The sequence below is a fragment of the Rhinatrema bivittatum genome, chromosome 1 (assembly GCF_901001135.1).
Source record: "Rhinatrema bivittatum chromosome 1, aRhiBiv1.1, whole genome shotgun sequence".
In the NCBI taxonomy this organism is placed as follows: Eukaryota; Metazoa; Chordata; class Amphibia; order Gymnophiona; family Rhinatrematidae; genus Rhinatrema; species Rhinatrema bivittatum.
The window spans coordinates 502,330,445-502,356,695 of record NC_042615.1 but is presented as its reverse complement, the minus strand read 5'-3'; the positions used below and the strand labels follow the sequence as shown (position 1 = coordinate 502,356,695).

General features: G+C 47.8%; 1 protein-coding gene across 4 annotated transcripts in view; it reads right to left on the bottom strand.

Moving 5' to 3' along the window:
• FLNA (filamin A) overlaps nucleotides 1-25,437 on the bottom strand; it is a 159,452-nt gene extending 134,015 nt beyond the window's left edge. For all 4 annotated transcript variants that reach the window (XM_029610111.1, XM_029610131.1, XM_029610121.1 and 1 more), the window contains exon 1: nucleotides 25,251-25,437. The gene's annotated coding sequence lies outside the window, so the exon portion shown is untranslated. The remainder of the gene's footprint in view (nucleotides 1-25,250) is intronic.
• Nucleotides 25,438-26,251: the final 814 nt, after the last annotated feature.

The window sequence follows — 26,251 nt, the reverse complement described above, 5'->3', positions numbered from 1 at the left end:
AATAAAATACCGCTCACACCCATTAACCACTACTCTGATGGGGAAGTTTCACAGGAAAAGGCAGCTATACTGTATCTTTGCTTATTCTGTGGCTGTCTCCTTATGCCTCGCTGGAGAGGGGAGGATTTCTCTGCTTGTGTGCTTCTTTCATGCAATCTTGTGGCTGACATATCCTGCTGAAGCGATTCTACTTTGGGTTGTTATTCTCTGGTTTCATGAGATACAACAGAAAAGTACACACAGCCCACATCCATATTGAACTCACAGCAACACATAACAGACAATTAGCACCAATATCAACCTGGTTTCCCCTGTTAGGCGAAGGTCATCACTTTTCTGTGCGAGTTGTCTGTAATGTACTTTAACTCAGTTGAACAATTTAAAAGGCTAAACAGAACAAGCCAAGTTTAGAAAAGTATCTAGGAAGAGGGTGGATAGGGACATGGCAGGATCAGTAGCAATATTTGATTCCTCCTGTATTTATGCGTTCGAGCCTGTCTTTCCAAGTTAGTTTCCTAGCTGCTAACAAAGGGGCCGATGCAAAACAGTGCGCTCAGCCGAGTGTACTGTATAACCCGCAGTCGGACGTGCGTTAAGTAGGCACTAATCCACCCCCTAATGCAATAGGGGGATTAGCGCCTATTTAACGCACGTCCGACGCGGAGCGGATGGGATAGCGCTCATCACATGCGAATGAGGCTATTACTCATTCGCTCCAATGCAAAAAAATAAATGCGCGTCTCAGACGCACATTTATCGCTCAGCTATTAACGCCTGCCTGCAGACCGCCGGTAACCGCAGAGGTCGCCTTAGCAAGGAGGTGCTATGGTCGCGCTATGGCAAGCGACCCTAGCGCCTCCTTGCTAACGCGACCCCCTAATCGTAATATAGCATGGCGCCCCCCTTGCGGGCGCCATGCTCACATTAAGAAAGTGGGCGCTGACTTTTTTTTTTTTTGCATCGCCCCAAAAATATGTGCTTTATCTCATACGTGCACCCTCCCTATCCCTATGGTCCCTCCGCTTCCCCTGCCTTGCTGATATTTCAATCCCCTAGTGCTGGTTAAAACTCCAGTGCTGGTATTCTGGGGTCTCTCTTACGAACGCCAGCTCCCGGTAACAGCAGGAAGTGAGGGAATACATTAGAATTTTTTTTCCTAAAGGCATTTGAATTATGAATGTGTCTGAAAGCTAGGGGAATGGGCAATAGGCAGGAATGAAGCCTTGATGATTGGCGCCTCTGCTCACAAGTTTCAGATTTGGGCCAATTTAAACATTTTACTGTAAGAGATGGCAGCTCTTGAAAGTTTTGTTCCCCTCGTCCGTCATGTATCGGCACGACACTCGCATGCACACTCCTGCTCTGAAATAGCACTGAACTCACGCACAGCCCTGCCAGTGCACCTCCCTCCTGCCCTGAAGCACCCTCTTTCTTCCATAGGAATGACATTGTTTTTTCTATATTTCTCTTTGAAGTGTGAAAAATGAAAATGTTTATGCTCCTTATTTTAAAAAAAAAAAAATATGAACTAGAAGCAAAATCAGAAGAAAGGAAGGAGAGTTGTCTGAACGGGATGCCGAGGAGACGGCTCATGGTCGGAGGTCAACCTAATTTTATTTTCATTGTATTGCCCTTTCTTTTGCTTTGGAACAAGTTTACTATCAGAGAAAACTGAAGAGGCACCTCTGATATCTGAGCGTGAAGTCAGAGACTGCAGGAGCCTGCACTAGGGCAGTAGGTCGGACGGGCAAGAGACGTCATGCGCCTGCTTGTCTTCACCTGGTTCTCTTTTCCTTACAAGCCGTCTCCCCTTCACTCCGGATACAGAGATGAGTCAGAGCCTCAGAGGCAGGTAGCACTGTAATAACCATCATGGCGGGAGCCAAACTAAGGACCTGATTTACTAAGGCTTTTCTCTCATTCTGTCTATGGGAAAGTGCTTAGTGAATGAGTCCCAAAGGATGCTGCGAATAATTACTGGATTCATTTCCAAGTCTCTCTCTCTTTCTCTCACTCTCTCTCTCTCTCACACACACACTCTCTCTGGATTCAGTACATTCTCTTGCAGGGCCGCACCCTTACACAGAAAAGGCCACAGCTGGGAAATAAGGAAGTGTGCACTGCCCTCTGCAGGCAAAACTTTGTAGGTGCAAGGCACAACATACATTCGTCAGGGGCGTTTTTAGAAATCAGACACCGAAAGAATTTGGCTCAATTTTACATGCTTGTATGTAATAAATTTGGCATCAGGGATTAGGGTTTAGGCTTGCAGCAAAAAGAAAAATTAAAAAGTGCTGTAAAAGCCTGTAAGTCAGTTGGAGTGCACAGTTTAAAACTAGCAACATCTTGTAACTGAGGAATTAATTTCCTGCATCTTCTGGAAGATGAAAAATAACACAAAAAATGGAGCCCAAGTGGACTACATTTATGGATTTTGAAGTGAAAGGCCAACAGTGCTTTCTGTACAAGCTTTGCTCAGCATTTTTCTGTGGGTTTTCTTTTCCCCCCTTTCAAGAAATTGCAGGAACCTAAGAACATAAGAAATGCAGTGCTGGGCCAGACCAAGGTACATCAAGCCTCATCATCCTGTCTCGGACAGCGGCCAATCCTAGTCACAAGTACCCAGCAGGATCCCGAAAAGCAGATCTAATTCCTCTTACTCCCAGGGACGGCAATGGCTTTCTTTAGTCTACCCGGCTAATAATGTGTTATGGACTTTTCCTCCAGGAACTTGTCCAAACCTCTTTTAAACCCCGCTATGCTAGTCGCCTTGACCTCATCCTCTGGCAACAGATTCCACAGCTTGATAGTGCACTGAGTGAAAAAGTACTTTCTATGATTTGTTTTAAATCTGCTGGTTTCATGGAGTGTTCCCATGTTTAGTATTATTTGAAAGGGTAAACAAAGGTCCTTTAATTACCTGTTCCGCCCCACTCATGATTTCATACATTTCTACCATGTCTCCTCTCAGCCATCTCTTTTCCAAGCTGAAGAGCCCTATCCTGTGCAGCCTTTCACCATAGGGGGGCCGTTCCATCCCTTTTATCGTTATTGCCACCCTCCCCTGTACCTTTTCTAGTTCTGCTGTTTCTTTTTTGAGAACTGCATACAACACTCAAGGTGTGGGCGCATCATGCATTAAAACAGGCCATACATTTTCTGTTTTATTCTTAATTCCTTTTCAGTTCATTCTTAACATTCTATTTGCTTTTTTTGACCACCACCACCACACACTGAGCTGAGGATTGCAATGTGTTGTCTACAAGGACTCCAAGATCCTTTATTTGGGTGGTGGCTCCTCTAACAGAACCCAGCATCAGGTACCTGTAGTTGGGATTATTATCACTTTGCACTTTTCCAGATTACATTACATCTACTATTCTGAGACCCAGTCTCATTCCACTCACTGTTTCCTTTTCCAGATCATTTCTGAATATATTAAACAGCACAGGTCCCTGTACCCATCTCTGTGATACTCTACTAATGACCTTTATCCATTTGAAAAACTGACCATTTAAAACTTTCCCTTGTTTCCTGTCTTTTAACCACTTACCAATCCACAATAGAACATCGCCTCCTATCCCATGACTTTTTAATTTCCTGAGGAGTCTCTCAAGAGGGACTTTGTCAAATGCCTTCTGAAAATGCAAATACGCTAGATCAGCTGGCTCACCTTTAACCACATGTTTATTTTCACTAGGAGTAGGCAACTCTGATCTTGGTGTGCCACAAACAGATCTGGTTTTCAAAACTTATACCTCATGTGTATTCAATATGGATATCCTGAAAACCAGACCAGTTTGTGGCACTCCAGGACTGGAGTTGCCTATCCCTGATTTAGAGCTTCAAAAAAAGCTAATATATTTGTAAGGCAATAATTCCCTTTGCTAAAACCATGCTGACTCTTCCCCATTAAGCCATGATTTTGTTTTTAAGAATAGCTTCTATCATTTTCCCCCAGCACTGACTTTAGGCTCACCCGTCTATGGTTTCCTGCATCACCCTGAAGCCCTTTTTAAAATCAGTCTTTCACTGGCCATACTCCAGTTTTCAAGTATTGTGGCTGTTTTAAATGTAACAGGTTTGCAATTTCATGTTTGAGTTTTGCTAGTACTCTGGGATGGACTCCATCTGGTCCTGGTGATTTGTAACTCTTTAATTTGTCAATTTGTCCCCTACATCCTCCATTATCACAGACATCTGCTTTAGTGGCTCAGAATCATCACCATCAAAGCCTGGGTATGTTGCCAACATCCTCCTCAAAAAAGGCAGAGGCAAAGAATTCATTCAGTTTTTCTGCCTCTTCCTTGTCCTCTCTGAGCACCCTTTTTTACCCCTTGGTCATTTAGTGACCTAGTTACCTCCATCCCAGGTTTTTGCTTCAAATGTACTTTGAAAAGTTTTTATTATTAGCTTCTGCCTTTCTGGAAAGCTTTTTCTCAAATTGTCTCTTGCTGTTTGACATCTGACTAGCCAGTGCTTATGCTTTTGCCTACCTTCATCATCTGGGTCTGTTTTCATTTTTTTTAAATGAACTATTGGCTTTAACTGCCTCTTCCAGCTCACCATTAAACCATGCTGGCAGTCGTCGGGCCTTCCTTGGGCCCTTTTTAACTCATGGGATGCATTTTATTTGGGCTTCCAAGATGGTATTTTTAAACACTATCCACATCCCCCACAAAATTTTTCACCTTTGCAACTGCTTCTTTTATTTGATTTTCTAACTGCTTTCCTCACTCGCAGTCTCCCTTTTTATTACGCGACTGCAGTAGTTTTACTTAATGCCCTCCCTGCAGTGATAGGTAAAATTTGATTGCATTCTGATCGCTATTGCTTAAGCGGTCTCAACACGGTAACCCCTTTCACAAGGTCGTGCATTCCACCGAGGACTGGATCAAAAGTAACTGCCCCTCTCGTTGATTCAAGGGCCAGTAGCTCCATGAAGCAGACGTTTATGGCATCTAAAAATGTTAACTGCTCTGGCATGTCCCAGTGAGACGTGGACCCAATCAACACCGAGGTAACTGAAATCTCCCATTATTATCGGGTTGCCAAACTATTTGTGTAAAAGATGCTGTTAAGTTCAAAACTGTTACCTGCACCTTGACCCAGGGGCTTTTTCTGCACCGGGCAACTCCTAGTGGCTATCTTGCTTGCAGTGGTTTGGATTTATGTGAGTAAAGAGGCACTACCAGGTGCCCCCACGAGAGCTGCTGGCTCTGATATAAACTCACTCACTTTCTCTACAACAGAGGCCAAGATGAAAGCCTCAGCAGCAGAGAAGATCAGAATGAAGGGACTCTGGCAAACCTATTTCATAGTTTGGCTTTATTCAAACTGCAAAGTCTACGATCTTCTGGTGCCTGTTCTTTTTAATTGTTTCTTATTCTATCTTCTATTTTATACAGTCGGGCCACTTTCTGTAGCCTCTTACCCATGTATAACTACTCTGCCTTGAAGGGGATTTAGAAGTAATGTTTTGCCAACATTCACTGATGAAGTCAGTAAGTTTTGGGTGGGTCTCACTTATGGAATGGCAGGAGGAGCGGCAGGACAGAAACGAGGGGCATTCGCAGATTTGTGCGGGGAGGGGGAACTCGGAGACAGGCAGACGGCAGAGCCCGTCACACAGAGTCTTGTAAAGGGGCTCAGAGGCAGAGCCCGTGACACAGGGAGTCCTGGAAAGGGGATCTATAAACTTTGAATGCATTTCTTACTGTACTGTCCCTTTAGTAAAAACCCCGGGAAGCTCTAGCTAAGGAAGCTGCATGTGCCAGGTACCAAGAGAAAGAAGATATAGAGAAAGTCTGTGGTCAGCCACAGCCCTGAAATGTGTCAGATGCCATAAGACCACACCTGTGGCAATAATTGTACCAAACTTCAACGTGTTTGATGGAGAGTGAGGGAGATTAGAAGAGTCTATTCTTTAAGAATTAGACGAAAACTCAGCTGGCACATCCCTTCCTCTCACCCCCTTACTCAGCTGGCACCCTGGCGAAGGTGTGCAGTGCGCTTCTCTCTAGGCCCCTTCATCAGCCTCGCTCCCCCCGCCTTCCCTCCTCCTCCTGTGGGTTTCCTGTTAGAAGTGGGAGGGCTTGCCATGGGGGCCCAGAAGCAGCCACAGTTTACAATCCCGCACTCAATAAGCCCCGATTCCTCTGCCAGCTGCAATTGTAGCAGTAAGTGCATCTGCTAAATATTTTCTCTGGACAGTGAGGGATTTCGGGTCGAAAAAAAAACAAAACAACTAAACGAGGCACGTGAGGCCACCTCAAAGCAGGTACTGAAAAGGTAACTACAAATCTGCAAGAAAAGGAAAAGATTCAACATGAAAACAGGCTTGGGAGAGAACGTGGAGAAAATTGACGTGATGGGGGTAAAACGTTTTATGTACAAGCAGGGGGCTGGTTTTCAAAAAAGGATTTCCACGCTTAAAACTGGGTTTTGCGCACCTAACTGCACTTTAAGTGAGCTTTTGAAAATTACTTGCTACAATATATGCTACTTTACATAGAAATTAACCCTGAATGTCTTTTTGTTGGCTTCTCTTGTGATATTTTTCCGTAATCGTATTCATTTGACTATTAATTACTTTGCTGAGAGATTACAAAATAAAAAGATTTGCAGAGCAGGCTTGGGGTATTGCCCAGAAATCCTGCTCTTCTCTCCTCTCCTCCTCACCTCTCTGAACAATCTTCTGGCCTAGCCCCAAACATGCAGACATCCCTCCCACTGTGCACAAAAATATCTTAATCCTCAAAGGATTAGGAAGGAATCCAAACCGTCCTTCTGCAGTTACCTTCCCTGAGTTCCGGGAGTTCTGCATAACCAGATACTTCGGATGGAAATGTTTACATTCTCTAAATACAGATAATTATCTAGTGCCTTAAATTGTGCACCACAATCTGTATGGGTGCCCAGCATGTTTTCTCTGCATAATTTCATGAGCAACACAAAGCAAAGTCCCGGAAAAGTATGTGCGTGTGTGTGTCCTCCCAGAAGCTGTTGCATTTTAAACCACACTGGCAGGAAAAAAAATACTTGCACGTATCAGAAATCTAGTCCTGGTTTCTCACTTCCCGAGGGGGAGGGACGCCTGTGTCCGGAGTTCATGCCACATGGATGCAGGAACCCTTCAACCTCCCAGGTACAAGGGAGTGGGAGGCGAAGAGAGGAGGACCCGTGTCCTGTGTTCCTGAAATAAGGACCTGATGCAATAAGGAGCGCTCCGCAGAGCACACAGATTTACCTGCAGCCGGGCGCCCCATGGTCTGTGCGCAAACCACTGCCAATGCAGCAAGGAGCTTTGTGCACCAAAAAAAAATGTGCATTCAAGAAAAGGCTTAGCATGCATAAAAACATGATTCATGCCCATAAACCATGTTTTCTGTGGATAAAATATGATTTATGTGCACAATAACTGCTTGCAGTGCAGAAAGCATTGTTTGTTTGCTTGAATCATATTTTATGTGCAAAAAGCATGCTTTCTGCGCATTGTTAAGCGCCACACCATTTTTTATGACGCTTATGGCCAGGGAGACAAGAACACTTCGATTTTTGTTCACAGCATAATTTTTTTTTATTATTCAATATAAGTATTCTTGGGAGATGCTGATGCCATGTCTCTTACACACTGACTACCAGCATCTCATTGTATACAGGAAGTGATCCTTCTTTTATAGATATCATTCAATATCGAACACAGGTAGAAGGTTCTAGAGATTTGCGTGACTGCCCAAAGGATCATTTACAGCCTGTAATCCCAGCTCCTGGGGAGGCTGAGGCTAGTGGATCACTTGAGCTCAGGGTCTCTGCCCTGCATCAAGCTGTGCTGAGCAGGTGTCCAAGCTAAGCTGGGCATCAACAGCATAAAATCCCAACTATAGACCCTGGCACCGGAACTCCAGCTTCTATCCATAGACTATCTCTAGCCCTGGAAACTTTCCTCCACCTCGGTCTAGAAGTTACGTTTCCAGCACTAAGGAAACATCAGGAAAGCCAGCGCAGCTCTCTGCATTGGGACGTAATGCTAACGCCTTCCTGAGCATGTGATTTGCATGAGAGAGCACTAACTTAAATGTACCTCTTCACATATTTTCTGCTTTGTTTACATATGTAACTTCCGATACATTAGCAGACCATTAGCTTACTGCATGCAGAGTTAAAAACAATGTTATTTCAGTGCACAGTTTTAACGCTCAGCTTATTACATCAGCCCCTCCCTATCAGGAGCCGATGCATGGCATGCTTTTTCTCTCCCTCTTTGCCCACTTGCTGGCTTTCTGGGCTTAAGTATCACCTACAGTGTCACCCATTTGCAAGTCAGCACCCCAGTCACTTCAGAGAAAATCCAGAGCAGGAACCACTGCAAGTAGAATGAGGTGATGCCAGGGCCAGCATGGCTGGTGCCAAATTACTTCATCCTATCCATATTTCAGGCAGGTGGTGAGGACCCTGGAATGATCCTTGCACCTTCTGATTACTGTAGATCTCACCCTTTTTCTTTCAACCAGCAGTAAATGGAAGAAACTCCATTTCTCATCTACTCACGCCTTCCCCTGTGGCCCTAACCGAACACCGTTCTTGCTACTGCCCATCATCCTCATATCTCCTCTTTAGCTGCCTTTCCTTCCTGTCTAGAGCCATCGGCTCCTTGGGGGCAGGCCTCTTGCTTACCTATCACACTTTACATGACCTATGCCAATTGCTTATTGCATCCCCTGGGCTGACTTGACCTGTATTCACTTTCCACAGTGCTCTGCACACCATTGGTGAGCTACAGACATGCAACAATGATTACAATAGAACAGAGAGTGCTATACGTGGGAAGATCTTTGGAGAAAGGACTCCCATTGCCTCTTGTTCCCAGATACTGTACCTTTACTCTCCTGCTACACCACATCACTGCAGGTGCAGCACACCCGGCCCACTCTGGGGAGGCTGGGAGGTTAGCAGAACACCTGACCAATGTGATGGCCTAACTGTGCCCAGCACATCTGGGCCTTCCGAAGTTTTATGTGCCCAGTTCTTACCATGCAGCCCCTATGCAGGAAAGCTGTAACAGTATACAGATTAGTTTTGTAACATGTGAATATTATAAGACAAGACAGAATGTGTATTTGAACAAAAGAATGTCCATACTGGGTCAGACCGAAAGTCCATCAAGCCCAGTGTCCTGATTCCAACAGTGACCAATCCAGGTTACAAGTACCTGGCAGGATCCCAGATCCCATGCTGCTGACAGCCAGGGATAAGTAGTGGCTTTTCCCAAGTTTATCTGGTTAATAGTTTATGGATTTCTCCTCCAAGAATCTGTCCAAACCTTTTTTAAACCCAGCTATGCTTGCTGCTTTCACCACATCCTTCAGCAATGAATTCCAGAGCTTAATTGTGTGTTGAGTGAAAAAGAATTTTCTCTGATTTGTTTTAAATGTGCTACTTGCTAACTTCATGGAGTGTCCCCTAGGTTTGTATTATTTGAAAGAATAAATAACCAATTCACATTCACCTGTTCTATTCCACTCATTATTTTATAGTCCTCTATCATATCCCCCCTCAGTCATCTCTTCTTCAAGCTGAACAGCCCTAACCGCTTTAGACTTTCCTCATAGGGTAGACACTCCATCCCCTTTATAATTTTAGACACCCTTCTCTATACCTTTTCCAGTTCAGCTATATCTTTTTTGAGATGTAGTGATCAGAATTGCATACAGTACTCTAGTTGCAGTCTCATCATGGAACGACTCAGAGGTGTTACGACATTCTCCATTTTATTTTCCATTCCTTTCCTAATAATTCCTAACATTCTGTTTACTTTTTTGATCACGACCGCACACTAAGCCGAGGATTTCAAAGTATTGCCCACACTGATACCCCCAGATCCTTTTCCTGAGTTGCAATTCTTAATATGGAACCTAATATCGTGTAACTATAGTGTGGATTACTTCTCCCTATGTGCATCACTTTGCACTGTCCACAATAAATTGAATCTGCCATTTGTATGCCCAGTTTCCCAGCCTCGCAAGCTTTTTCTTCCTCTTTCTCACAACCTGTTTGTGATTTCACCAATCATAATAATTTAATATTATCTGCAGATTTGATCACCTCACTCATCATTCCCTTTGCCAGATCATTTATAAATAAATTAAAAAGCATCAGTCCCAGTACAGACCCCTGAGGCACTCCACTCTTTACCTTGCTCCACTGAGAAATCTGACTATTTAGTCCCTCTACTCTCTGGTTCCCATCTTTTAACCACTTTGCAAACCACAATAGGACATTGCCTCCTATCCCATGACTTTCTATTTTTCTCAGGAGTCTCTCATGCAAGATTTTGTCAAATGGCTTCTGAAAATCTAAATACACTGTATTCACTGGATCACCATTATCCACACGTTTATTAACCTTTTAAAAAAACAAACAAACAAACAGCAGATTGGTGAGGCAAGACTTTCTTTGTGTAAATCATCACTGGCTGTGTCCCATTAAACCATACCTTTCTATATATTTTGTAATTTTATTCTTTAGAATAGTTTCTAGAGGCTCACCAGTCTATAGTTTTCCAGATCATCCTTGGAGCCCTTTTTAAATATTAGTTTCACATTGGCCACCCTCTAATCTTCAGGTACAATAGATGATTTTACTGATAGGTTACAAATTGCTAGTAACAGAACTACAATTTACATTTTTAGTTCTTTCAGAACTCTGGGATGTAAACCATCTGGTCCAGATGATTTGCTACTCTTCAGTTTGTCATTAAAGTTGACAAAAGAACACATGGTATGATCCCTAGATTTCTCCCTGCTGAGACATCCACACACAGCTCTGCCAATGTATCTCTAACCTGTCCTGCAGCACCCCCTACTATATATTTGTATATATATATATATATATATATATATATAATAAATGAGAATTACTCTGCTATTTCATCTCTGAGACACACCCCCCCACACACACACACATACACAGCACTGCCAATACACCTCAATCCTGCCATACAGCACACTCCTGCTATTTCCGTACTGAGACCCAGATACACATATGTAATTCTGCTAGTGCAACTCAGTCCTGCTCTGCAGCACCCCTTGCTATTCCAGTAGTGAGCCTGCCAAACCACTCAGTTAACTTTGAACACAAGTTAGGATCTTAAGCTACATTGCTCGGTAGGATCAGAACCTATATTGCTAAAGTGGAAAGGCTAGTGTACTGCCTTACTAGACTACCTACTCTAATGTAATCAACTCCATTTCTGCTGGCCACATTTACAAGAAAGATCTAGTCTCAAGTGACCGATTCAAAGCATTGTTTGAAAAGTTGCAAGCTGCACTTGGGCACCCATATCAGGTCCCGGAGAGAAGCAGATTCTGTGGCATCTTTCATTGGACCAGCCTCGGAATTTTCTAGAGAAGATGATAACGCTCTGTGTGAGTTTTCACAAACACAATGGGTCCCTTCCCTTCAGAATGTCAGGCGGCAGGACAGAGGCATCAGGTGGGATAAAGGTCATGAGAAAACTTAACCAAAGGAAAGAAACAGCAGTGAAGAGCCAAGAAAACTAGAAGAACCCTCTCGTGTCCATGCAGTGTGACTGCTGGAGCAGCTGATCCACTTCTGGGTTTATTGTGTTTCCACCCAGCAGCATCCTGGGACTTGTAGTCTTTTCATATTAAAAAAAACAGAGAAGGGCCAGCTCCGTGGCAGTGCTGATCACTGCCATGCAGAGGTACCTGGGTTTGATTTTTGGCTCAGGATTTCCATTCCCTGGGTTGGCCCGGGAAGAGGATGCTGTGGAGATAGTGCACACAGACTCCCCAAGGGAGGGAGTCATGGTCATTGCATAAGCTTCGTAGCACACATCCATTTCTTCTGCTACATCGCCTAAGCATGACATCTAGTGGCCGGATTCAAGGCCCATGATCACAGGGTCTTGGAAAGAGCCCTGACTCATGGCCCCCGGCCCAGGACCCTCACTGCAATGACTGAAGTAAGGGGAGGATATATTAAAGAAGGGGGAAAAAAATCCTTGGATAGTTGAGAACAAAGGCTTATGGCACTGGATCCCAGCCCCAGTTCCGAGTGAGCTGGAGACCCAAAGGAGCAGGAGGAAACGGCCCCATCCCCCCAAACAAGCAGACGTGTGAATGTTTCATGCTGCCTAGTTTCCTTCTTTGGCAGAGAAACTTTTGTATGATTATGACTAGTAACCAATGACAGGGCAGCTTTAAAAATGCTCAGTGACATCACAGTATGTTCTGACCTCATAGAGATTTCAGCTGAAAAGAACTGAACTGCTCCGGATTACATTTATTTTTTTTTAAATAGAAAGCTAAGGTAAAGAAACTGACAACAATTCTAAGTGTTGGGGGCTTGAGGGCAACTGAAAAGTGGGAGCCCAGGGTGCCAGGGTGCTTTACTCTCTGTGGCAGAAATACAAATGACATTAACTGAACGCTCTGAAAGTTACTGGGGGGGGGGGGGTATGAAGCAAGCTTTGCTGTAGAAAACCAGAATTACGACAGATCAAATTGAGACAAAACCCTCAAAATACAGTGGGATGGGAGCGGTCAGGCAAACCAGTGTCGGATGACTCTTATCAGAGTCGGCCTGGGTCAGAGCTGGTTTCACCTCTGAGCATGCACTTCCTGCCGCTCATGTAAGGTTCTGACTCCAAGGAAGGGGGTTAGTATGGGAGGGCACGGTGCCCTCTGAAGGTCACTGTGAGGAGCCAGCGTTATTCCAGTTAGGAGTGAATCAGACAGCCCAATGTCTGGAAATGTTTGGCTTCTGTTCTATTTAAAAAAAAAAAAAATTTGCAAGAAGGGGAAGTTTGATGGCATTGCTGTATCCTCTGCTGCTGAAAGGAGCAGCATGGTCTGCATCAGAGGGACCCAGAGTCCTGACACGCTAAGTTGGCTTGCATGACTTTGTATGAATTTAATAGAAAATGTTAGTACTCTGATAACTGGGTTTTTTGACCAGGCGGTTTCTTCCTGGGCTTCCAGCTCAGTCAGAACCAGGGCTCGGATCTGATGCCATAAAGTCTTCATTCGCAATTACCCTGGCATTTTTTTGGGGGGTTTTTTTTTCTGTAATGGTTTATTCCCTCCACCCTCAGCCCACCCATTGCGGCAATAGTCCTGGGCCAGGGTCCATGCCCCAACGGGTCCTAAGTCTGTCCACCAGGTGTCAGCACCGCACAGTGACTGAAGCTCCTCCTCCCTCCTGGATCCCTGAAAAGCAGCATGCGGCCTTTCACTGAGCCACCCGGCCCGCCCTACTATTTCTATTTCGGCATTTATAGAGCACCCTAAGCCGGGACACTTTGCAACAAAGTATATGCAGAAAAGGGCATCCAAAATAACTTATTATAAGAGCTTAAATCACAGAGACTTTCGGGAGCTGGAAAGCATTACACAGCAAGCTGGCGGGACCCCAGTCACCGGAGGTTTACCAGAGCAGGCTGGAGACACATCTGTCTGGGATGGGTTAGGTATGGTGGATCCTGCCTTCAAAGGCAGTGACTGGACTGGCTGACCCCCCTTGTGGTCCCTTCCAAGCCTGTCTTGGCTGATTATACATTTAGGGGTGATGCATGTCAGCGCTTGTGTCCCAGCCCACAGTGATGACATCACTGTCTCCCGTCTGCAGGAAGCTGTGACATCTGTGGCATGGGTGTTGGGATGGGGTGAGCCACAGCACCCCGGGGCCCCACCAAAATCTGGCCCTTTCTGCAGAATCGCCGCAGGAAATCCGGGACTGGGCTGGGCAGACAGTAGCTGTACTGGCTATAGGAAGAGGAGAGCTGGGATGCATGGGCTGCATTCCTCTATCTCCGCAGCTCGGGGCCCCCGACACTTGCTTTCAACCTCATGAGATCTGTGCAGCTGCACAGTTCAAAGCAGCCGTCGGGGCCAGGCAGCAGAGGAGGAGGAGGCTGAGGCACAAGGACTCTCTGCTGCTGATCACTCTGGGTAAGGGGAAGAGAGAGGAGGAAGGGGTGAGGGAGAGAGAGGGAGGTATGGGAGAGGAGGAGAGGACAGGAGAGAGGGTGTAGGTAGAGGAACACAGTGATGGGGGTGGCAGGACAAGAGAGAGAGAGAGAGAGAGGTGTGGGGGAGAAAGAGACCGGTGGGGGAGGGGCAGGAGGTCAGAGGGAGGGGTTGGGAATTGGTTGGCTTGTCCCTCCGCCCCCAACCACAAAAGCATTTTGCTGGCCCTGATTGCAGGCCAACCAAAGTCATGTCCTTGCTGCCGGTCAGGTCAGTATGTTCTGAGGAGAAGCCACCCCCTTCTCCTGCATCACAGCTCCCAAGGAGAAACCTCCCACAGAACGGTCTGCCCTTTTAGAAACGGGCCACCAGCTTTGCCCATCCCTGTTCCAGATGACCCCTGGCAGTCTCTTCCAGCCCTGTCTGTCTCTGATTCTAGACGATCCCCTGCAATCCCTTCCAGTTCTCTCTCCCTCTCTCATTCTAGATGAGCACCTGTGGGCTCTTCCAGCCCTGTCTGTCTCTGATTTTTATTACATCTTTCTATGTAAGAGACAGAAAGGGCACAGAAGGTGCAATTTTAAAAACTCTGCACACTGGTGCAAAGTCCCTGTTTACTTTTTCCCTGTGGATTTTGCACCAGTGAGCAAAGGGGAATGTGTGTGTGTGCTTTCCCTTGCAAAACCGTTGTCTTTAATGTTCTGTTTTGCTGAACTGTAGATACTACACTCTGATGAGGGTTTCAACAGATTGCTGTTAAAGGATATTGTATGCTTTAGTAAAAAATATTTTGGAAAAAAAACAAAACCAAACAGCTTGGTGAAGAAGTAAAGCCGCAGAGATTGGTTCCTTTTTCTGCAGATACTTTCCCCCCCCCCCCCCCCCCCGACAAGCAACGCGCATGGATCTGACAACGCAAAACCGCGCCCGCTGACGCCGTCCCCGATCTGTCACTGCCTCTGCCCCCCTCCCCCACCTGCTGATCCCGTGCACCCACCTTTACCTGTGCACAAGGCCAGCGATTTTCAGACAGTCTTGTTTACTCAGGGTAAAACCCGCCCTCACGGTGGGAGAAGCAGAACCAGGCCCATGGAGGGCAGGGGGGAAAGAGAGAAGGTCCAGCCCGGATGAACGAGCCTCCCTTTGTCCATCCCCATGCTCCTCTTACATGTTGGTTGGGTGCCCTTTACTTGAGATCCAGATCCAGCTGAGAAGCCGGCCAGTTCTGGAGAGTGACAAACCCAACGGAGGGGGCGGCGCCTGCAGCAGGAGGGAGAGCTGTGCACCTGGCTGCTGCTGAGCAGATGGCATGCCAGTGATATAAAAGTCAGGCGTTTTGGAACGACCTGCCATCTACTGCAGAGGGATCGAAGGGAAAAAAAAACAACAAAAAACCCCCACACACATTAATTTTCCATGCTGGTTCTGGGGAGGGTGCGTGAGAGCGATACATTCAGGAATACTGCCCCAAGCGAGAATGATTGCTTTGTTGGGATCTGGGATAGAACGTCCATGGAAAAACCGATGGCACCTAGGGCAGAAATAATACTGAAATATCACGAAACTTGGGACATCTTCCTTATTTTATGCGGAAAGCAATTCGGGGGGGGGGGGGGGGGGGGGGCGTGCGGGGATAGTAGGAAACGAGAAAGATTAGCCAAGGGTGGGGAAGGGTCCTTTGAGGGGGTTGGTGAGATCCGTTTGTGAATTTAACATGCTGTTAAAAGATCCAGAGGGCACTGGGGGGGCATTGTGATACATATATGTGTTTGTAAAACTGAAAAATGGTTCATAATACATCACAGGTACAATGTGACACTATAAAATTCTCAATAAAAGTGAAGTAAAAAGCAAACGAAAGAATTCTACTGTGGCAAAAAAGGTGTCTGCGAACTGGCTGAAGGCCAACTGTCCCATCGCTCCCCAGTGCTGTAGCTTTGGGAGGGTTAGGAGGATTACGTAGGTCACCCTCGCCTATGTCACAGTATAGAAACAGGAGATCCTGAATCCTCGATGGGGGCAATTTTAACATGGACGTACTCTGGGTTTCTCCTGCTTGCCCCTTCTCGTGCCCCCTGCTCCCTTCTCCCTTCCTCTTCCTCCTAACCCCCTTTACAAGGCGTTCCCAGCATTGTGAGCTCCAGTGAGACCGTTCCCTCGGTGAGAATCGCGGGAGCCCCAGGGAACATGCCAGCGTCAAGGCTGTAAGTCAGGCCACAGCCTTACAAAGAAGGAAGATTACGTGGCTCACCAAGGTCTTCACTGTTGATCACCTGCCCACCCACTTGGGGTATGTCAGAGTTTGTTAGATAGGATAGGTAGTAAGGCGAAGGTTCAGTTTAGGTTAGGGTTGTATGTCATAGTTGGGGGAGGGCAGAATACCTAAGCCAGTTTGGATAATAGTGGGGGAATAGCTAGTGGGGTTTCCCAAATAGGTTGGCCTATCCTAAAGCTGGTGGCATGATAGATAATTCAGGCTAGCCAGCTGGCTCAGAGAGCAAATCCCCGGAGGCTACCATGTCCACGGACTTAGGGGCTGACCCCCTATGCTGTGCCAGAAGGGCACAAATGCAATGTGATTCTCAAGAGATCGCTTGCCGGATCAGTGTGATGCTGGGGGCACCAATCAGTGCCACGAATAGGAAGGGGTAAGGGGGTGGTTGCCCTGGGTGTCAGGCCCAAGGGGGGGGCATCATCACCAGGACCACGTTTACCTATGGGCAGGGCAGAGGGCTCACTGCATGAGCACAGAGAGCTCTGACTGATGACTCTAACGGCCAGTGCAGTAGAGCCCAGTCCTTTGCTTCCTGCTCCAGCCCCGGCCAGTGCAGTAGAGCCCAGTCCTTTGCTTCCTGCTCCAGCCCCGGCCAGTGCAGTAGAGCCCAGTCCTTTGCTTCCTGCTCCAGCCCCGGCCAGTGCAGTAGAGCCCAGTCCTTTGCTTCCTGCTCCAGCCCCGGCCAGTGCAGTAGAGCCCAGTCTTTTGCTTCCTGCTCCAGCCCCTTCCGTGCCAGGAAGCAGCAAGGAACAGGAGGAGAGAGGCCCTGAGCCTGGAATAGAGCACAGTGCACAGCAAAGAAGAGAGCACTGCTCCCTAATCCAGCCCCTCCTATCTTTCTGTTCCTCCCCTCTCCTCCTGTCTGTCTGCAGGGAACAGGAAGGAGGTGGGGTAAAGCTGGAGTGGATAGCAGAAAAAAAGAATTCAGTTTTTCTCTGCGGATTTCTATTTCTAATTTGTGATCCCTTATTGTCTATTTGCTAAGGGCCCAATATTCAAAGTACTTCAATATAACTTATCCAGCTAACTTAGAAGGGATATTCAGAATATACCCAGATACGTTTGAGTTAGCCAGATAAGTTATAGCCAGCTAACTTTAGACCTGCTATGGAGAAGTTCTAACTTATTTGATTAACTTAATCAGACAAGTACAAATATTGACATTTATCTGACTAAGTTAACAGGATAAATAGCTCCTCCCTGATCAGCCCATATCCCTTCTATAAGTTATCTGACTAACTACATAGCCAGATAAGTACTTCTCCAGTTAAGTGGCGACTGACAGCTGATCGCAATTAGATATTCAGCAGCCACCATGTAGCCAGATAAGTCACTACTTATCCTGCTAAGTAGCCCTGAATATTGGCTTCTAAGGATCTTTGTTCTGTGTGTGAGACCAAGGTGACATTTCTACTCCTGGGGGAATTCTGCGCAAAAAAACTTAAAATTCTGTAAACTTTATATTGGTCAAAATAACACAATTTACATGACAGTCTTTAAGTAATTACATTTTAAATGAATACAGAAAAAAGTTATTACTTAAAGATGCAGAATTTTAAATATTTTGAGCAGAATTTCCCTAGAAATTCACTGTAAGAGTGTCTCTTCCACTCGCTCTCCCTACTGCCCTTGCCACTTTGTCCTCTCAGGCCCCAACTCTTCCACCTGCCAGTATCTCTCCCCTCCACCTCTAGGCTCAACCCCTTCCACTCTATCGCCAGTCCCAGAGTTTGACCCCGTTCTCAGTACTGCCCCTCACACAGGCTCCCTCTCTACCTCCCTCTCTCACACACATGCTCCTTCTCTCTAGTACACATACACACACCCTCATACAGGCTCCTTCACTCTCTCACACACACACACATATCCCCTTTTTCATATACACGAGCTCCCAATCTCTCACACACATACACACTCCTTCACAATCTCCTCATATAGGCTCCCTCTCTCTAAAACCCACACTCAAGCATCCCCGCCTCTGCTCTCTTACCTCCCATACTCTTTCTCACACCCTCCTGCTCTCTCTCACCCTCCCCTCCCCCTCTCTCACACACACACACACATTCTCTCTCACTGGGACCTTCCATCTTCGCCGTGAGGGCACATGGGGCCGTCATCTTCGCTGCGAATGGAGTGCATCCCGCGGCAGACGCGGGACGCGCTCCATTCGCGGCATGCCAAAGTTTCCTGTGCTATTTTCTGCACAGAATTTGGCAATTCTGCGCAGGGGGAGAACAGAATTCCCCCAGGACTACATATCCTCTTAGTGTGTAGGTTCTGCGTAGGGATTTGTAGCAGTCCGGCTTGTTCTCAGTTTCCAATAGGAGATATACTGGTATTTTAGAGCTTGGTGGAATATTTGCAGTGTTATCTTTTCATATGTGATTGTTCTGTGAAGGATGATGATGGGGACATAATGATGGTTGAGTTTAATTATCAAAATCTCTGGGTGACGGGGGGTGGGGGGAGCTTATAGGCCTGAAGGACCTAGGGCAGCTGTTCACAAACCTGTACTGGGACCCCCCCCCCCCAGCTGGTCAGGCTTTCAGGATATCCTCAATGAATAAGCTTGTGTGAGAGAAGGGTCAGGGCAGCCTCGAGGCCTGTGAGTGAGTGCTGCCTCACAGGCCCCGTGCAGATTGCATTTCAAGCTCCTGCAGCTATTACTGCTGCCACTACCCAAAGATTGGCAGTATTGTAGCCTGAGCAGTGTAGGATGGAGGAGATAGAGAAAGGATAGGAGGGGCCTCTGTGGTCAGGGGGAGAAGGGAAGAGCCAGAGAAGGCACTGCTGCTGGGCAGGAGTTTGGGAGACAGGGATGGGGGTGGGAGGGGGCGACTATGGTTAGTGGAGGAGAGGGGGCTGCTCATACTGCTGGGCAGAAGGTTGGGGGGAGAGGGGAGAGGGGGCTGCTGCTACCAGGCAGATGATTATAGGGGAGGCAGGGCTTCTACTGCTGCGTGATTGAGAGAGGGGGGGCTGCTGGATAGAAGGTGGGGGGAAGGGGCAGCTTCTGGGCAGAGGGAGGAGGGCTGCCATCAAACAGGGGTGAGCAGGAGAAAGGGAGAAACTGCTAGGCAGGGGATGGGAGGCTGAGAGGCGGATGCTTTTGGGTAAGGGGTGGGGAAGAGAGAGAGAGAGAGGGAGGATGGATGCTGCTGGACAAGGGGTGGAGGGAAAGAAAGAGAAAGATGCAGGGCCAGGATTAGCCTGTGGAGCAAGAGGGGAATACAGGGCAAGGAGTGGGTGGGGGCTCCTGGGCAAGCAGTGAGGGGGGGGGGGGGAAGGGGAGAGAAAGAGAGAGATGCAGGGCCAGGAGTGAAGGAAGAGAAAGAGGGGACTGCTGGGGGTGCTGTCTTTGCTGGAGCTGAGAGCCATGCCTCGGCCTTCAGGGGAGAGAGTGCTGTGAGGGAGCAGACACTTGCAAGTCAAGAGGCTAGGTGGGGGGTGGGAGGGAGAGGGGAAGAAGGCCCAGGTGCAGAAAAGGCTGGTTATATGAGGTAGAGACCTGGATGTGGAGCAGGTGTAGGCCATAAGCCTTGGGGGAGGCCGGCTCAGGTACAGTTTGCCCATCATTTGATTGCTGTCTATAGTGGATTATAATAAAGGTGCCACTACCTGCAGTATCAATAATTGTTAAGGGGAAAGTTAAAAACAAAATACTCAGTTCTTAAATTAGGAGCCTAAGTTTAGACCTTCAATTACTTTTCCTTGATTCTGGAGCCAACGGGCTTGACTTTCACAGTGGAAAAGGGTAAACAGTGGAGTGCCTCAGGGATCTGTACTTGGACCGGTGCTTTTCAATATATTTATAAATGATCTGGAAAGGGGTACGACAAGTGAGGTGATCAAATTTGCAGATGATACAAAATTATGCAGAGTAGTTAAATTTCCAGCGGATTGTGATAAATTGCATGAGGACTTTGTGAGGCTGGAAGATTGGGCATCCAAATGGCAGATTAAATTTAATGTGGACAAGTGCAAGGTGATGCATATAGGGAAAAATAACCCTTGCTGTAGGTTCCACATTAGGAGCTACCACCAAGGAAAGAGATCTAGGCGTCATAGTGGATAACACATTGAAATCATCGGCTCAGTGTGCTGCGGCAGTCAAAAAAGCAAACAGAATGTTGGGAATTATTAGAAAGGGAATGGTGAATAAAACGGAAAATGTCATAATGCCTCTGTATCACGTCATGGTGAGACCGCACCTTGAATACTGTGTACAATTCTGGTCGCCGCATCTCAAAAAAGATATAGTTGTGATGGAGAAAGTTCAGAGAAGGGCAACCAAAGTGATAAAGAAGATGGAATGGGCTAAAGAAGTTAGGGCTGTTCAACTTGGAAAAAAGACAACTGAGAGGGGATATGACTTAAATAGGTTAATGTAAATCAGTTATTTACTCTCTCAGATAACAGAAGGACTAGAGGGCACTCCATGAAGTTAGCAAGTAGCACATTTAAAACTAATCGGAGAAAATTATTTTCCACTCAATGCACAACTAACCTCTGGAATTCACTGCCAGAGGATGTGGTTATGACAGTTAGTGTAATTGGGTTTTAAAAAGGTTTGGATAAGTTCCTAGAGGAAAAATCCATAAACTGCTATTAATTAATTAGCAATAGTAGCTTGAGATCTATTTAATGTTTGGCTACTTGCCAAGTACTTTTTGTCTTGGATTGGCCACTGTTGGAAACAGGATGCTGGGCTTGATGGACCCTTGGTCTGACCCAGTATGGCATATCTTACGTTCTTATTGAGGCTTTTCTCCCATTCTGGGGAAAATGCTTAGTGAAGGCTAGTTCCTGTTAATAAGATTTTTAAAAATATCTGTGTTGTTTTTATTGTATTTTAAACTTGTATGATATAACCCACCTTGGTCAACATGCCTTATGTGCTGTACAGAAAAATCAAGAAAGAAAAATACTGAATGAATGAATGAATCAATGAATCAATGAATGAATGAATGATCCTCTCTATACTGAAAATCATTGCTGGTGCCTCCCTTGTTTCCCTTCTCTGATGCCACATCCAGTGCCCATATTTTAGGAACTTGAATTCCGGAGCCTTGTGCTCAGTCCTGGACAGTTTTCAAAGGGGCTGACTTAGGTGCTCATCTCCCAAAGTTAGGCATCTATACCCTTTGAAATTTCACTGCTGTCTGCCTAATTGATGCCGACTGAATTATATGGAGAGCAGAAGAAGGGCAGGGAGGCTGCCAGGGTTGCAGGTATGTGCCCAGTGGCTAAACATCAAGAACAAGTGAATGCTAATCTCCGGTTCTGTCACTGACTCTGCCTATGACCTCAGGGAGTCACTTTATCTCCCAGTGCCTCAGTTCTAATCCCCAGCTCTGTCACTGACTCTGTGTGTGTGACCTTTCGGAGTCACTTTATCTCCCAGTGCCTCAGTTCTAATCCCCAGCTCTGTCACTGATTCTGTGTGTGTGACCTTTCGGAGTCACTTTATCTCCCGGTGCCTCAGTTCTAATCCCCAGCTCAGTCACTGACTCTGTGTGTGTGACCTTTCGGAGTCACTTTATCTCCCGGTGCCTCAGTTCTAATCCCCAGCTCTGTCACTGACTCTGTGTGTGTGACCTTTCGGAGTCACTTTATCTCCCAGTGCCTCAGTTCTAATCCCCAGCTCTGTCACTGACTCTGTGTGTGTGACCTCTGGAGAGCCACTTTATCTCCCTCTGCCACAGCTCTAATCCCCGGCTTGGTCACTGACTCTCTGTGCGTGACCTCTCGAGAGCCACTTTATCTCCCTCTGCCTCAGCTTTAATGCCCGGCTTTGTCACTGACTCTCCATATTTCTCCTCAGGAGAGTCGCTTTATCTGCCTGTGCCTTAATTTGAATCCATGACTCTATCATTGACTCTCTAAGGCCAATGAAATAGAGTGCGCCCAGCCTAGCACCCAGCCTAACGAGCAGTTGGACGCGTGTTTTGGATGCGCGTCCACAGCCCCCAGTACAATAAGGGGATCAGCGCATCCAAAATGTGCGTCCAAACAAGCGCATAGCTAATAGCACTCATCACATGTAAATGGCATGCAAATGAGGCTATTAGCTATTACCCTGCTAAACAAAAAAATTCCCTGTGTACCCAAGGTGCACTTTTTAACCCGTAAAATTTTACCCCTGCTCTGGAGCAGGCGTAAGGCTTCCTGCATGTCAAGGGCTCAACTTAAAAAAAAAAAATGCTTTTCTGTGGTTCCTTCTACTTGGTATCATCATGATACTAAGAAGGAAGAACCACAGAAAGCAGCACCATGCAAAAAAAAAAAAAAAAAGTCTCAACGTAAAAAAACTATTTTGGGGCGCACAATATACACACTCCAGGCCGTGTATATTGTGTGGGCATATTGGGCCGGTAAAATAGCCGCAGCGGGAAAAAAATGGATGCTCGTCACTTGAGTGCCTGTTTTCCTAACCCATGCACAGCCACATCCCCCCTCCCTGGGCGCCCAATGCCATGGACGCGAAAGGGACGCACAATTTATCCCCAGCGCATCCTTTTTAGCACGGCAGCTCATTTGCTTATTGCATCGGGCGCCCAGGAGAGGTGATTGTGCGTACGTTAAAAAAAAAAAAAGGCCTGGGCCCAGTTTGGACGCACGTTTTTAGCGTGTCCGTATTGCATCAGCTCCTCTGTGCGCGACCTCGGGGGAGTCACTTTATCCCCAGCTTTGTCACTGATTCTGTGTGTGTGTGTCACTGATTCTATGTCTCAGTTTGTCCAAATATAGTCTGGAAATAGCAACTTTATTTTTTCTCTCCTTTGGCAGCTCTAATGACAGATGAGGCGGCTTGCAGTGGGAGACCCTAATTTTCACCCCAGAAGTGGCTGCATGCAGATTTCTATGGGATCATCCAAATTTCAACTACATTGCCACGAGAATGCAGCAGGAGCTTTATAACAGGACTCGGACATCCAGTGGTTGCCTCCCTGTAAAAGCCGCACAGGGGAAGGCTCCGCCCTCTTCTCCTGCATCTGCATCTTGTAATCTCAAAGCCTCTCTCCCACCCTCTCTGCTAAACTCCCTCTAAACCCTCTCCTACCCCTGCTGCCTTCCCTCTTGATCTATGCTGGATGCCTGCGCGGAGGTGGACCCTGCAAGCAGCCTTCGGCGTGGGAAACTGCATGGACAGATACTGCCCTCACCCCACCAACTCCAAACCAAACCTTTCCCCTTGAGGTGTCATCATGGCTCTCACCGTCAGCAAGAAACGAAATAACCATCCAACTACAAGAGGAAGATGCTGACCATAGTTTCATTGTAGCCTGGGCGCTGCACTAGGGAGAATCAGGGGCCAAAATGCTTTCTAGGCAAAATACAGGTTTATCATATTTTTAGATATAGCAATACAGGACTCAGTTATTGGTTTTTATATATATATATATATATATGTAAAGAATGTGTATCAGAACCATAGTAACTGATGACAGCATCCAGCAGCGCTCTTACAGTTTAAATGACTGAAACGCAGCATACAGACAGGAGATGACGGTGAAAATGGAAACTGGAAATGCAGTCCACCAAGGCAGCTAAAAGAATGCCAGGCCCATTCAGTCACTGCCCCATTCACCCCACCCTCTCTAATATTGTAAACCTTACCCTCACTCCCACAATGATGAACATTCTTTATGACCATGCCAAACTTTACTCTTCACTCCCCCACCACTGAGGATCCTCTGTGCCCATCCCAGACTTTACCCCTCACTCTCCCACCGCTGAGGATCCTCTGTGCCCATCCCAGGCTTTACCCCTCACTCTCCCCCCGCTGAGGATCCTCTGTGCCCATCCCAGGCTTTATCCCTCACTCTCCCCCCGCTGAGGATCCTCTGTGCCCATCCCAGGCTTTACCCCTTGCTTCCCCACCGCTGAGGATCCTCTGTGCCCATCCCAGGCTTTACCCCTTGCTTCCCCACCGCTGAGGATCCTCTGTGCCCATCCCAGGCTTTATCCCTCACTCTCCCCCCGCTGAGGATCCTCTGTGCCCATCCCAGGCTTTACCCCTCACTCTCCCCCCGCTGAGGATCCTCTGTGCCCATCCCAGGCTTTACCCCTTGCTTCCCCACCGCTGAGGATCCTCTGTGCCCATCCCAGGCTTTACCCCTCACTCTCCCCCCGCTGAGGATCCTCTGTGCCCATCCCAGGCTTTACCCCTCACTCTCCCTCCGCTGAGGATCCTCTGTGCCCATCCCAGGCTTTACCCCTCACTCTCCCCCCGCTGAGGATCCTCTGTGCCCATCCCAGGCTTTATCCCTCACTCCCTCACCGCTGAGGATCCTCTCTGTCTGTCCCAAGCATTCTTGAATTTCGATACCTTTTCTTCCACTGGGGGAAGCTGTTCCATTGCACACCGAAGACGGCTATTCCCCATGTTCATATGGCCATAGGTGCGTCCTCTCACCTCCACCCTCCACCCTTCCCCACATGGTTTGTTATCCTGGCAGCCGGTGCCAACCCTGGTGAAAGCGGGCTGTGGGCGTGTGCGGGAAGGCGAGCATTTCATCTCCCTCCCAATCCCGAAGCAAAATGTGAAATAAAAGCCAGGGCAGGGCTGATCGTTTCTGCACTGGGAAAGGAGCGGGATCTCCGGGGGTGGGGACCCCCTCCCCCTCCCCCTCCCCGGTAACCGCATAGGCGATGCCTCCAGGGGCAGAAGGGAAACGAAGCAGCGGGCTCGGAGCTCTGCCCGGATCCAGCCCGGGGAGTGGGGGAGGAAGCCGGGATTAGGCAAAGGTCAGGCAGGAGAGCAACTTCCCCCGAGCCGAGCCGAGCCGAGCCGAGCCGAGCCGGGCTGCCCCGGACACCGATCGGAGCGCCCTGGCTCCTCTTGCCTCCCTCTGCCGCTGCCCGCCCTGCCTCCTCTTCTCCGTTTTGCCTCCGGCAACCCCCGAGCGAACGGAAAGGGACCAAACCCGCGTGGCTCTGGGCGCTGCGGCAGGGGTGCAGTGCGGGACCCCGCAGCTTACCTTGAGCTTTCGTCCTTCTCCCCTCCCCTGGAAAAGCAAAGCGCGCCGGGGTTGCCGCTGCCCTCGCCCGCGCCGCTCTTTGCCTTTAGCAGCTCCTGCTCGTAGGGGGAATGCCTTCAGCCGAGAGAGACACCCCCCACCCCTGATCCCTTCTGCTCTCCCTCCGGTCGAGAAAGCCTTAATTGGTAACAAAAAAGAGGAAAAGTGGAGAGAAGCGCGAGCGAGCCGGGGTGGGGGGAGTCTCTGGCCAGGGAAACCCGCCTCCCTGGGCTGTGCAGGGAGGGAGGGAGGGAGGGAGGGATGAGATCAGCCTGCGACGCTCCGACTGCCCAGGAATTCAGAGGCGGCAGGGGGGGAGGTCAGCGGCACCCAAGGGGGGGGGCTAGCTGGGGGCATCCGGCCAAGGCCTGGGTCACCGGCCTCTGGCACTGAAGGGGATATGGTGGGTGTGGCGGAGGCCGCGCACAACTCTGGCTGCGGTTTTTGTTTTTTTCTTTTTCTAAATCTAGGGTTAGCTTTGCCACTCTTGCCGAGATGGGGATGTCTCGCTCTGTCCTCCAGCTCTATTTCTGCTTAAGGGAAAAACTCTCTCTCGCTCTCTCTCTCTCCACTCCTGCCTCCAACCCTCCTCTCTTGTTAGAGTGAGTGTTTAATGTGTTTCTGTCTCCCAGCACCTGCCTCTGGTGGGGGGGGGGGGGGTGTCTTTTTCTCTCTCATCTGTTTCTGGTTAGGGGTCTCTCTCTCTCTCTCTCTCTCTCTCTGCTTTAGGGGTGTCTTTCTATATCCACAGCATCTCTGTCTTTGGTTAGGGGACGTCTTTCGTACACACACAGAGACATACAGACAGACAGACACAGGCACACAAAATGCATCTCCCTCTGGCTATTTTCCTTCTGATTTTCTACAACACAAGTGTCTCTGGTTGGGGGAAGCAGTGTCTCTTTCTTCCCCCCAAATCCTTTGTCCTTGCATACGGATGTCTCTCCCAGACTAACGCCTCT